Here is a 13659-nt window from a genome sequence, read left to right as displayed (position 1 = left end):
AAAAGTGCAAGAAAAGTGAGGGGAAAAGGATGAGAACCATGAGGGGAGAAAAGGGCAGGAAAAATGAGGGGAAAATTGTGAGAAACGTTAGGGGAAAGTTTGAGAAGTGTGAGTGGAGAAAAAGGAAACATGAGGTGGAAACGGTGGGAAACATGAAGGGAAAAGTGTGAGAAACCTGAGGGCAAAAGTGAGAGGAACATGAGGGGAGAAGGGTGGGAAACGTGAGTGAAAAATGAGCAGGAAATGAGGGGAAAATTGGGAGAATCGTGGGGGTAAACGGTGGGAAACGTGAGGGGGAAAAGGAAAGGAAGACCCTGGAGGTTCCCACTGTAGCCTGTACCCCAGAAACTCCGTAGTCCATGGGGGTGCCACCCTCAGCACCCCTGCATACCTTGATTTTTGGTGGAAACCTGTATTGGGTTTGCATGGCCAGGTTTTGGTAGCAGAGGGACTATAGGGGTGGCTTCTCTGAGAAGCTGCTGGAAGATTCCCCCATGTCCTGCATATCCAATGCCAGCTGGCTACAGGACAGACTCACTGCTGACAAAGGCCAAGCCCATCAGAGATGGCAGTGACACCTCTAGGATAACATATTTAAGAACGGAAAAAAGTTGTTGCACAGATGTAATTGTGGCCAGAGAAGAGCAGAGTGACAACATGTGAGAGGAACAACTCTACAGACATTCAGGTCAGTGGAGAAGGAGAGGCAGGAGGTGCTCCAGGCACTGGAGCTGAGGTTCCTCAGCAGCCCGTGGTGCAGCCCATGGTGCAGCCCGTGGTGAGGGAGCTGTGCCTCTGCAGCACATGGAGGTCAACAGGGGAACAGAGATCCACCTGCAGCCCAGGGAGGAGTCCATGCTGGAGCATGCTCAATGTGTGAAAGGGGGATGTGACCTTGTGGGAGACCCATGATAGAGCAGGTTCCTGGAAGGGACCTGAAGACCTGTGGAGAGAGGAGGCCCACGCTGGAGCAGGTTTTCTGGTAGGACTTGTGGCTCTGTGGGGGACCTATGTTGGAGCAGCCTGTGCCTGAAGGAGTGACCTCATGGAAAGGGACCCACGCTGGAGCAGTTTGTGGAGAACTGTTGTCCATGGGAGGGACTCACATTAGAAAAGTTCAAGGAGGACAGTCTCCTGTGGGAGTCATGTTGTCTACCTCAACTCCAACAAGGCTTTTGACACTGTCTCCCATAAGATCCTCATAGGTAAGCTCAGGAAATATGTGCCAGATGAATGGATAGTGAGGTGGATCAAGAACTGGCTGCACAGCAGAGCTCAGAGTGTTGTGATCAGCTGAGTAGAATCCAGTTGGAGGCTTGTAGTCAGACCCGGCATTCCCCAGGGATCAATACTGGATTCAGTCTTATTCAACTTGTTTATCAATGACCTGGATGAAGGGATAGAATGGACCCTCAGCGGGTTTGTGACAGTATGAAACTGGGAGGAGAGGCTGATCCATCTGAAGGCTATGTTGCCATTCAGAGGGACCTAGGCAGGCTGGAGAGTTGGGTGGAGAGAAACCTAATGAGGTTCAACAAGGGCAAATGCAGGTCCTGCACCTGGGAGGGATGACCCCAAGGACCAGCACAGGTTGGGGCACACCTACTACAGAGCAGCTCTGTGGAGAAGGACCTGGGGGTCCTGATGGGTGACAAGTTGGCCATGAGCTAGCAGTGCCCTGGTGGCCGGGAGGGACCGTGGAATCCTGAGGTGAATTAGGAAGAGTGTGGCCAGCAGGTCAGGGAGGGGATCCTGCCTCTCTACTCAGCCCTAGTGAGTCCACATCTGGAGTGTTGTGTCCAATTCTGGGCTCCACAGTTCAAGAAAGAGCAGACGATACTGGAGAGGGTCCAGCAGAGGCCACAGAGATGATGAGGGGTGTGGATCATCTCTCTGATGAGCAGAGACTGCAGGAGCTGGGCCTGGTTTATTTGGAGAGGAAAAGACTAAGAGGGAATCTCATTAATGCATATAAATACCTTCAAACAATGTTCCAAGAGCATAGTGCCAGACTCTGTTCAGTGGTACCCAGCAACAGGATGAGGAGCAAAGGCCATAAACTAAACCACAACAAGTTTCACCTCAACATGAGGCAGAACTTCTTTCCACTGAGGGTGGCAGAGCACTGGAACAGCTGCCCAGGGAATGTGTGGAGTCTCCCTCTCTGGAGACATTCCAAACCCACCTGGACATGCTCCTGTGTCACCTGCTCCAGGGACCCTGCACTGACAGGGGGGGTTTAACTGGCTGATCTCAAGAGGACTCTTCCAACCCTAACAATTCTGTAATTATGTGAAGTAGTGGTTGCTTAGCTTCACAAAACATTGTTCTTCCCATGCTCCATGCTCCAACTTTAGTCATGGAGCAGGCTAACAGGTCTGATTTACCTGAAATACCTATGAAATAACAAGCATCTCTACTCATAATGCTCTAAAACAGTGGAAAAGTCGTGACGCCCTTCCTTTCTCAAGCAGTACCGGAGGGGACCACATACGGTTTGTTTTCCCTCGGATTTGGGTCTCCTGACGGGGTTGAGGATCAGCTCCTGCTTGTGGGACCTAAGGATCTAGTCGATTGAAGACTGTTTCATTCCTCAATCACCTGATGGCTAAGTACTCATCCTTCACAGGGCCGAATAAATGACCTCCGAGGTCCCTATGTAGCTTCCACTTTGAGTGGACGGGGGCTATTCTGGGGCTGGGGAGAGGCGGCATCCGCCTCAGGCAGAGCCGCACGGGTGACACTGGCTGCAGAACCGTGTAAGTGCTTAAATGTCTGTGTGTCTGTCTGTGTTTCTGTCCGGGACCGGGGCCAGGGGCGGGGGCGGTCCGGAGCCGCCGAAGGAGTGGCTGATCCCCGCCGGCCCCGTCGTTCACACAGCCCCTCGCTCTGCTGCCGGCGGCGGCTCCCGGCGGCGGCTCCCGGCTCCCGGTCGGACGCCCGCGGGACAGGTAGGCAGGGGCCGGACTTGGCCCGACTTCTCCCATCCCGTCCCGTCCCATCCCATCCCGCAGGTGCGGCGCCCAGAAGCCGCGGTGCCGGGCGCGGGTGCGGTGGCCCCGGGGAGGGAGCGGAGGAGAGGCGGCATCTCTCCCGGAGCGGCGTTTGCCCTGGGCAGAAGCATCCTCGGGGTAGCAGTGGGGATGCGGGGTCGCCCAGCAGTGCCTCCGCCTTTGCGGAGCGTTTCCCTCCGCGTTCGTTCTGGCTGGTGACCGGGATGCGGGAGCGCTCCTGGCGCTCCCTCCAGCTCCCGCCGCTCCCCCGCCAGCGGGACGGAGCCGGGACGAGTCACTTCAGGCTTTCCATTCAGCTGATTTTTTCCGCTAAGGGTTTTTAAAGATTATATCTTCATTTTCACGGAAAGCTTTTGGCAGTCTTGGGCAGAGGCTGGAACAAGCACACACACTGGAATAGAGGGATATTTGTGTATATATGTAAATAAGCGTGACCTGCACGTGAAAATGCACATCTGTTTAATACTTCGACTTCGTTCCAGCATATGTCCTTCAGCAGAAGCTGCCTAGAGAAATGCTCAGTTGTGTGGTATCCTGAGCAGATTTTCTTTTGGCGGTAGCAGTAGTACTGTAAATATTTCCTATTTTGTCTATGAGCCAAGAAATAGGTTCAGTCTAGAAATGTAGGCACAAATCAATTAAGGAAAATGTGCAGCTGCTTTTCCTCGAATGAGCTAGGAATGCAATGCTTTTTGGTAATCTTATTAATTACTTAAATGTTGCTGCCAGTTACTGAGTAACTGAAATGTAGTCTTAGAGACAAGTATTTCCCAGAGTCACGTACAACTCTGAAGTTTTTCCAAAGTACCAACTTTTCCTGCAGAGTGAGTTTAAAACCTCATTTTGGAACATACCATCAGTATGGAAGATGGCTTATTTTATTAGGTTTGTAACTGAGCTTTGGCAGCAGTAATTTGGAAAGCAGATTAACATGACTGTTTAGGAAAAATGTTTTCATCCAGCAACTTGGAAGAAAAAAAAGAAAAAAAAGACAAGTGTGGAAAGTAGCATTTGTTTCCCAGCAGATAAGCTACAGACCTAGGCTGAAAAGCTTAGATGCTTTGATTGAGCAGCATGTCTGATGCAAGACTGAAACTGAAAGCTGGCTTCAGTTTCCTTGTCAACATCCCTAAATGGCATTTGTGTCCAATAGCACAGTGCTGAGAGTATGCATAAGTAATTAAGTATGTGTGTTCTTGAAGTAGAGGGGGGTGTGCTACTGTCAGAGCTGGAGATAGAATTTAGGAAAATAACAGCCTTGGTGGCCAAATTATCTGTACTGGTTGCTAGTCACTGGCCCTGCAAATGAAATGGTATTGGGATTTCTATTTTTGTTTTCCATCTCAAGTTGGAAAGGTCAGCTGGGCAGGTGTGCTCTAGATTTTTAATAAACTGGACAAACAGTGCAATTCAGGCCCAAGTTTCTACTTGTTTGCTCACATAATTCACACACCTGCACAACATCAAGACATGGAACCTTATCTAATAAAATTTATCTAATTTTTCTTGCCCAGCCACCCGAATGCCATAAATTTAAATGTGTATTGCTCCCACAAGGGGTGGATCGGCTGCATGGTGTTAGTAGTGACTGTTAATATGTTGAGATGCTGTGGTTTTGTGTTTGGCTTTTTAAGATTGTGTAGTTGTAAGTCTGGAAGTGTTGCAAGTCTCTGCTGGAATTATGAGTAGTTCACAGGATTGGCAATGAATTTTCTGTCTTGCTCACTGACTACAATCCATACCTTGCAGAAAAATTCTCAACTGCTCAGTGAGTTGTGTGAGCTAAGCTGGTTGTGCCTGTTTAATTTCCCTTGAAATCACGTACCAGAGTTCCCTTTTCTGGTGTGTCAGATGGTGAAATGTTTCAGAGATGGCACAAGGCTGTGCACACCAGGTTTGACTCCCCACAGATAGATCTGGTAGACAAAAACTGTGCCACATTTGCCTCAGTGCATGATGCTTTAGCCCTTTGTATACCACGAATTTCACCATTGGCATGTACCTAAAACGTGGGTACCTAATGCCAGCACTTTGAATATGACTGGTGTTGTGGTGATGGGCACCCTGAGGGCTTGTCCGGGTGTTATAGTGTTAAATGAGCTGTTCCTTAGCTTTAGGTGAACAGGAGAGTTTGACCAGGTTGACAGTCCTTTGGTGACTCTCTTTTCTACAATCTGATGCATTCAGCTTTAGGGACACCACCCACCCCACCCCCAGGGAAGCAAATGCAGTTTAACAAAAGCAATTAACTCATCTATGCAAAGAATACTTAAGTTTGATTAACATCTAGCAAGAATTTGGAGTGTGCTTTTTACTGCAGCTGGTAAGGATCCCTTGAATTTATATTCAGATCACTTGGCAGGAGTTTTGCATGGTCTCTCTACATAGCTCTTGTCTAGGCATTTTCACTTATTTTGGGAAGCAAGAGGCTTTTGAGGAAGGTAAAAATGAAACAGATTCTTTGCAAATGTGCTACAGCTTTAGTCAAACCAAAGATATGTTGATTAAAAAAAGCAAAGTTGAGTAGATAGTACTGCCACATGGATGTGATCCCATATATTCTTGTCTGGCTTTTTTTAATGGAACACAGTGTAGAACAGTAAAAATCCACTATTAGCACTTCTTTAGATATGAAGTGGAATTGTGTAGTGAAATAACAAAGTTCTTACATCCTTACTCTTCATAAGCTGTGTCTTCCTTGATAAATGATACCAGTGGAATCAAATTTCACTATGTTTCTGACTCACTGTCAGTAGTGTGATCCTGATTTTTAATATTAAGAGATCAATTTGTCAGTAGTTTGTATTTGTGTTCCCCTTCCTATGCTCAAATCAGCATATCATGAACGTCGATATAACTGCATTATTTTTTCATCTGTGAGAAGAATCTGTCTCTCGATATTCCAAATGTTTTTCTCCTGTGGAAAGAGTATGTATCATGTAAAGCCATTTGTCAGAAAAATAGGAGTAGTATTCTGGGGAGGGATTTGCTTTACTAGAATAGCTTTATTGATTGTGTCAGCATTCTTGTTAATTAACACATTCAAACTGTCTGGTCTTAAATTGATGTTTTGCTTTTGTAAAGATTTGTGATTTATGTCTTTGGATGTAGACATTAGGTTTATATTAAAATGTAGACAGCCACCTCTTCACGTTTTGTATCTGATTGTCAGAGAAATTAGCCCATAGTCAGCAATGAGAGACTTATTCTGAGCTCTTTTGATTTGCAAGACAATGAAAAAATACAAATTGGGAAGCAGAAAACATACCTTTAACTTTGACATTGACTTTCTGTGACCTCGGGAAAGGAATTTAATCTTTTTTCTATTGCTGTAAAAGAATACTCTTCTAAGCCTAACAAATTGTTTTTGTTGAACACACAGAGGTGCAAGTGTGTGCAAATTTCTTCATTCAAGGAAACTTGAATATAAAGACTTTATATTAATGTGTCGTTTTAGAAATAGAAACACTAGCATGAACAGCTGTAGGTTGTATGGCTCCAGTGTCCACCACTCTCATCACAGGACGTGTACAACAGCACAAAAACAATAGCAAAAATGGTATTGCCTTTTATAGTCTAAACTCTAAGACAAACAACAAGAGGATATAAGGAAGGACAGTGAAATAATGGAAACAGCTGTCAAGCCACAGTCATATTATTTTTCATCAAATGTCATGGAGATGAAAATGTTTAAATGGATTAATGACAGCTTTTTTTTCAGAGGAGAGTCTTCAAACAAGGAGAATGTAGAACTACTACTCTGTAACACTATTATATTACAAGTGAGGGCTGGAACCATGGCCTTACCGAAAAGGGGTCAACATCTTACTAAGTACTGGAAATGTTGGGAATATGAAGAGATCATGAAAGGCAAGGGGAGTCTCAGAGAAGTCATGACCTTAGGATGATGTAAAAGGTGAATTTGTCCAGCTGTGCAAGAGAAGATCAGCAGGGGTTTGTAGTGTGGGTAAAATTGACCAGGCAGGGGACTAGGGGGCCCTGACCCAGCCTGGTGGTGTTTCTGATGGGCAGTGCTTGTCTGGATGGGTCTGCTCAAAACAGTGTAGGGAAGAAGGAGGGCTGGTCAAGGCTGCATAAGAAAGAAAAATGATCCAGAGAGGGATAATATGTGTTTAGGGCAACTGGTGGGTGTTGCAGGGTGGAATACCAAACCAGAGTTCAGAAGTTGTTATGTACTTCGGTGGACTGCAAAAGAAAGAAAAATTAACTAGTCAAAAAATTATACGCAAGATAATAAGTTGTCATTCCATGCATACCCCCATTTCTTTTGGAAAGAAACTGTTGCTTTCCCAAGTTTTCTGTGCATCACAAGAATTATGCCGTGAGTTCTTGTCACATTGTGCCTATCTCCTTCAGGGGTAGACCCTGCAAGCCATTTTCAGAGTGAGTAGGGCTGTATTTCAGGAGTATTTCTACAAGACAAAGATTTGCAGCACAAAATGATTCAAGATCCAGTAAGGGCAGGAGGATGTTGTTCTTAACATAGTTTGGTCTCAGCCCTGTGAGAATATTTTCCATTAATGAAAACAGAGACGTCTGTGCAGGGTTTCAATTAGTTCACCATGTTTACAGCATCTTTTGAAGTTTCTCCTGCACAGAAATCCTGTCTTATCTATTTTTTGGAGGTGGGGGAGAGGGCACTTGGTGAATTTAAAGAATTTACAGAATAAGTAGTACAATAACATTGTCACCTGGTAAGTTACTCATCTTTGTCTCGTGGAAATGCTTTGATTTTACCTTGCAGATGTTTTTCTGAATTACAGGAGAAAAAATATTCAAGGTGGAGATAACTCTGACTTGGGATTTTTCCCATCCCCTGCTGTTATTTGGAGCACAATCCTCTGTTATCAAAGGGCTTAGGAAAAGTCACGATGAGATCCTCATCATGAGGATCAGTTTTCTGTGGATCTTGCAGTGCTGCCTGTGCTCTGCAGTCCTGCTGCAGCTCTGCAGTGGTGCCAGCCTAGGCTGTGGGAGCTGCTGGGGAGCTCCCCAGTTCCGGCTCCATCCATGGGGAACTGTGCTGGAAGAAGCTGTGTGTCCCAGTCCCATTCTGACCATCATAGTTCATATCTAAAGGTCAAGGCTACAGGGTGCATCTTGCTTGGATTGCAGGGGCAGGCAGGAACAGCGAGGTTGCCAACTGGGGAGGGGCTTGCAGCTGTGATGCTGTGCTTGTCTTCTCCTAAACTAGGTTTTAGGGCATCCTTCTGACCTCACATACAGCAAAACTGAACTAAGTAAAACTTATTCCTGTGTTTTCTCCCTTGGCTCCGCTCAGACCTTTTGCAGTACCAAAGTCTATTTTTTATTAACCACATTAAGTTTGGTGTTGATTCAGACATAGTGATTTGGATGATGGTTACTTTATGCTACTTGCCCCTTTCTCCATAGAGAAGCTTCATAATCAGTTGATTTGGATGAGAGGTTTTGAATCCTGACTTTTAAAGTTTCGGTGTTGCTGCTGGACTGATGAACTAAAGAGCAGTGAAAGAGTTTCAATCGCAGGGCTCTGCCAAAAGGAGCCCCCCAAAGTGAATGTTTTGTGTGAAAGCATGCCTTGCAGTTTGAGCCTGGAGTGACAATGATTGTAACACAATGCTGTTCATGTGACAGTGACACAAAGAGGCCATTATGCACGGCTGACTGGCATCAGATCCTCCAAAAGCCAATACTCAGACCAAGACTGATCATCCTGAGAATGTGAATACACTGGAAGCACTTGCATGTTAAAAAAGAAGAAAAATACGTGTGTGTGCGCACCAAGGTCTGGTTAAGTTATAAGTAAAAAAATGATTGATTTGTTTATGCTTTTTTGGAAGTTGCTGTCAGAAACCAGCAAAAAACATGTAACAAAGCACGGAGAGCAGACATAGTGGGAATAAGACGGAGTATGCCAACAGGCCAAGTAGGTATTCCACTTCCTTTGCTCCATGCTACAGGGTTGCTTGCTACAGTGTGCTTTTGAGCATGTGTAACTGAGTTTTAGTTTCCTCTAAAGTGTTTACAAAATTTTTGGACCACACTGGTCTGTCAATACACACAGGCATGTCATGATCATTGGAACTTAAGCATAAAAGATGCCTGTGTGTGTTTGTGGGAAGCATTTGTTTGCAGATTTATAAACCCTCTTCAAAGGGTTCAAGAGCACTTGATACATGAAGAAATGTCCCTGACAACTTGTGAGCTGTGGCAGTCTTGGTCCCAAAGGCAGCATACTTTGTCAGCCATTGCAAATCTACTGAGTAAATAGGGTACAGCAGGTGGGGTGGAAAACTCTTCAATTAGAAAGGTATTTGTTTAAAAACAACTGTTTTGCCTTTGCAGCCTTGAGGGCTGGATTGACTTCTCCATCACATAGGACGTGGCACCTGATGATAACCAGAGTTGCTGGTGATCCCACCCAGCAAAGCGTTTGGCCTCATTCCTTAGTACTGCTGTATGTCACACTCTTTTTTCTTTTTTATTGCTTTTCTAGGTTAAGAAAATTTCAAAATTTGCACAGGCTGCCTGACTCTTTTGCTCTGTCGCCACCGAAACCAGAGCCTGTCTCTTTGTTATCCTCATTTTGCTTATGAAAACCCCGCTTAACTCTCATGTCACCTTCCCTCCAACTTCCTTCTGCTCAGATGTTGACAATGCAAAAGCAGAATAATCTTTTGGGCACTTTTTCCAGCTGCAGCTGCAGACTGTGTGAGAGCTGTATGTGGGCCCCTCTGGATCTGGGGGAGACCCCTTGGGACAGAGCCCTGGACAAGGTATCTACCAGTGGCACCGCTGGATTGTCCCTTGAACTTGTGGCTTCGCTTCCTCCATAATGGAGCTTTCCTGCCTTTTTAATCCACGCCACATGTGGGTGACCCGAGCAAACCCTATGGGAAGACAGAAGCCCTGTTGTGTGTTTGTAGAGCAGTTGCTCGGAAGCTGATGTACAGCTGTGACTGGGCTTGTTTGGAAGTGAAGAGTAACTTGATCTTTTAATCTTTTTTATTTTTTCTTCTCCCTACCCCTCCACCCCCCGTCTCCAGTCTGATATTGTAAATAACAACTGTTTCTGAAGGGTACTGGCCAGTGAGACTGAAATGCATATTTTAGATTGAAGTAGATTTCATGAAGATTTTATCAGTGTGCAAAGAATGTTCTTTTTTAAAAAAAGTAAATTAATATTAGGTTTCATTTCTTTTAAAATAGCAGACATAATTGAACAAGGGCTGAGGGTCCAGTTTTCTTACTTGCCTTGAGCAAATCGGGAGTAACTCAAGTGAGATCAGTGGACTTTCAGAGTAGCTGAAATGAGGTGCTTGATCCTGGGTCCCTTGTGCATCACTTGGTTCATGAATTTTAGGATCTGTGAAGACACACACATCTGTGTCATCCAGGTATCCCAAAGCTGCCTCCACCTTTTAAGAGATAATTAAAGACTCTTTTAAGAGATAATTACATTTTCTTTTAGAAAAAGCAGAATTGCCAGCTCTGTGATGGACTCTGCTGAGAGTCCACACCAACATCAGTGTGGTTGTGCTTCAGGGTTTGTTTGGATCAAGGGCACTGCACCTTACAGACACTGCTGTGCCACAGGGCTCCATCACTTCAAAACAGAAGATAGTCCTGTACAGAAGTACCACTAGTTCTGGGGAACGTGTTTAAAATCCGAATCCACAAAAGAGCGCATTTTTAATTATTGAGTAAGAAGATTGGATGAGTAGTTGTTGAAAAAGGAAAACATAAACACAACAAGAGAGAAACTTCCTTACTTTAAGTGTCCCCGCTGCTCTCAGTGAATTTTCCCTCTCCATAACCCATTTGAGAGAGCTGTGAGACTTAATCTCATCTCTGGAACAGTATTGTTCCTCTGCAACTTTAATGCACACTTTAGATACGCTCTATTCTTTCGTGCACTAGTTCTTGCCAATTTGCATTATGTATGAATAAAGACGGACAGGATATGCATTCATGGTAAGTGAACCTCAAAGGATGCAGTGATTTGGAGTTCTGGTCTGCACCACAAATTTGCAGAAGAAAATTTTTGTGTGTGTTTGCAGATTGTCAACCTTTCTGTGTGTGTTTTGACAGTGCATCAACTTCAGAAATAAGATTTTTGTATGGTTTGTTTTGCTGAAGTAGTCCTTGGATGCAGGGAGGAAATGTTCTTTCTCATCTAACAAATGAGAGATATTGTAAAGAAAGGCTGAGGTTGCAGCCTCTTGGTCTGCACCAGGAGGTTTTTGAAATTAAGCAGAAATCCATTGCAGTCACTCCAAAACATGTCTAGTGCCATTCAGTAACATTTCTGGAGCCGGCACCCTACTTTAAACTTTCTCTTCTTCTGCTGTGGGAGTCTTGCACTACACTTGTGAAAATTACCCTACTTTTTCTTGTATTGCCCATCTTCAGGGAAATAGCAAAGTTTTAGTTCATTGAGGTTTTCTCTTAGGCATATATGTGTGTTTTTCTTCATTCCTGTTTCCAATAAGAACACCATTGGGAAAAATAAAGAAATGAAAAAGCAGACAGACAAGAGGGCATTACTGGCCTCTTCAGAGGTGATCCACATCTGTAAAAAATTCTCTCCATCGTGATATGGTGTGTAAATGTCTAAGACGCAGTCTGTATTTCATGATACCTCTGCTATACCTACAATAAGTAGTGGAAGCACAATATTCATGTCCTTGCCACTGTAGCAGAATATCAGAATGGAGCTGTGGGTCCAGGGGTAGGCTGAAAATGGAGACTAGCAGACCTAAGTTCTGTTTTCAGCTCTGCTGTTGACTTGTTTTTTGAAATAAGGTAAAGCATTTAGACAGGAGACTAAATACTTTCCATATACAGTATGGTTATTAAGAGCAGCCTTAAGAACAAAGGGCCTTCCAATGCTAGAAGTGTTGTAGATCTTATAAGCAGTTATGGCGATAAAATGCTGTATGTGAGATTATTACATAACATATCTAAAATAAATGTGCTTAAAGGAGTCCTATCTTTTTCTAAGTTCAGTAGGATGAGGGAAAACAAATATTTGCAAAAGAGAAGAGATCCCAGAGATAGAGAGCCACATGGAAACTGTCTGGACTTCCTCGCAGCATGGAGCAGCCTTGGAGTCCTGAGAGCATAACAAAACCCTTCAAACAGTGACATGGAGCATCTGCCCTGGCTCATCTCACCCATTCAGGCAGACTCTTTCCAGAAAACAGTCACTTGCTGTCCTGGAGAGAGGAAATTGGAGTGCCCCAGTCTGCCCTCCAGAGAGAAGAAAGATTTATACATGGATTAGTTCAGTGGGCAGCTGATAGGTTGGGTCAGATGAAGCGCCCAAGGCTTGCCCCAGCCCGTGGTAGACAGCTTTGCTTTGGCTTCCAGCACAAAGGCATCCCTTTGCCTTTCAGGAGCAGATACAGTGGATATTGGATATTGGTACAGTTTTCATTGCTCTTCCACACAGTCCTACCTTTCTTTGCACTCCTTACTGGATGAGATGGATGAAAAATGATTTTAAGCAATATTGCATTTGGCCTATTTGTCTTGTTGACAATAGCAATATACGTTTCTGTGCTCATAGTAGAAAGCCTGTGTGAAATTTGAAAAAAGAAGTTAGTTGAGGAAGAAAGTGCATGTAAGCTCAGAGTCATTTGGCTGTGTCAGGATGGTAGATGCTAAGAGTTTGGATTTTAGAGACAAGAGAAGATCAGCTGGTCATAAATCCAATTTAATAGCAGTTATTGGCCAGCTCAAGATACCTGGAGTTTTCACCAGCTATCATGATCTCCGGATATCGGAGACAACAAGCAGTTTTGTGAGTGAGTTCACGTTTCATCCCAAATTTCCATGCAGTTCAGAGGAAGAGTGTCCGTTCTGCTTTTGCTCTTCCCAGAAGCTCCCTCACTGTGCTTCCCCGTCCCTCTGCAAATGTTGTGCTGTTTTTCACTGTCCTCTCAGCCATTTGTTCATTTGGTAGAGCAGCAGATATAGTGCTGAATGTGAAATTTCGTGTCGTGCAGTTTCCAAACTCCGCGTTGCTTATGACTGTTGCCCACTAATGAATGATGACACATTCACACATTCAGATGATCACTGTATTTCCTTATGAAAATAGGGATTGCTTTTAATTTATCTTAACACCTCCCCATGCACAACTTGCAATACTTATTTTTATTTTTAATGAATGACTGAACCAACGCCAACACTTCTGCAGTTTTTGCTGAGAGGCAGCAGAAGTTGTAACAGAGCTGCTGCCAGTGCCAGTTGGGCTATAACTTATAAGTCTGCTTACAAAGTTTGCCTGTTTTCTGGCACAGTCTCTGACACATACACTCCAGTCAATCACAGTAAAGTGCCTACTAACAGATGTGACAATTAAGCTGAATAATTCTGTCTCTCTTGTTTAATTTTTATTACAGAGAATAACAGAGTACCTCATTAAACCCACCATCATAGAGATTTTTTTAATTTGGCATACAAATATCTGCAAAAATTAGATCTCTGAACAGAGTGCCTTGTTACTAAAGGTGCTTTGTCAGACAGTTCTATGAATAGACCATTTTTGTAATGACAGATATATGCTTGTGCTACTGCTGTCCTTTTACATACTGCAAAGATGTACAGGTATAGAGAAGTCAACATGTGTCCTGAA

General features: G+C 44.3%; 1 protein-coding gene across 1 annotated transcript in view; it reads left to right on the top strand.

Moving 5' to 3' along the window:
• The first annotated feature begins 2881 nt into the window (after positions 1–2881).
• MEGF10 (multiple EGF like domains 10) overlaps positions 2882–13659 on the top strand; it is an 86520-nt gene continuing 75742 nt past the window's right edge. Inside the window, exon 1 of the mRNA XM_032674996.1 lies at positions 2882–2951. The gene's annotated coding sequence lies outside the window, so the exon portion shown is untranslated. The remainder of the gene's footprint in view (positions 2952–13659) is intronic.

Source organism: Chiroxiphia lanceolata, chromosome Z (genome assembly GCF_009829145.1).
Source record: "Chiroxiphia lanceolata isolate bChiLan1 chromosome Z, bChiLan1.pri, whole genome shotgun sequence".
NCBI classification, from domain to species: Eukaryota; Metazoa; Chordata; class Aves; order Passeriformes; family Pipridae; genus Chiroxiphia; species Chiroxiphia lanceolata.
This window is presented reverse-complemented; position numbering and strand designations above follow the sequence as displayed.